Below are 449 nucleotides of genomic sequence, written 5' to 3'. Positions count from 1 at the left end.
ATTAGTGTATTTACTTAGAGATGAGTTTTCTGTGGGTGAGCTCTCTGCGTCTCTCCATTTCCAGTCTATCCTCAGCGGCATCAGAGTCTGGCATCAACGCAACAGCATCTTTTTAGTGCCACAGACTTCACAAAATTCACACCGTGCTCCTAGATATTTGAATGATTCAATGCCTTGAAATGTGTCACGTCGCCTGTGTGTTGCTCACGGTTTCATATTTGATATCATCTGTGCATCTTAATTCCCTTTTATTCACAAAGCCTCAGCAGCTGCTTTCCTACTAAAATTAATCAGCAGAATCTTTTTTGACTTCTGTCAAAAAACAGCCTTTGCTTGCTGGAATGATATTACATAACCCTTTATCTGTGTTTATCTTCCACCCCTCTCCCACATCATTTCCTTTCTCTTGTGCCACCACCTTTCCTCTGTGCCTTCTTACCTCGCTGCAG

Source organism: Fundulus heteroclitus, chromosome 11 (assembly GCF_011125445.2).
Source record: "Fundulus heteroclitus isolate FHET01 chromosome 11, MU-UCD_Fhet_4.1, whole genome shotgun sequence".
Lineage (NCBI taxonomy): Eukaryota > Metazoa > Chordata > Actinopteri > Cyprinodontiformes > Fundulidae > Fundulus > Fundulus heteroclitus.
Note: the sequence above shows the minus strand (reverse complement) of the source record.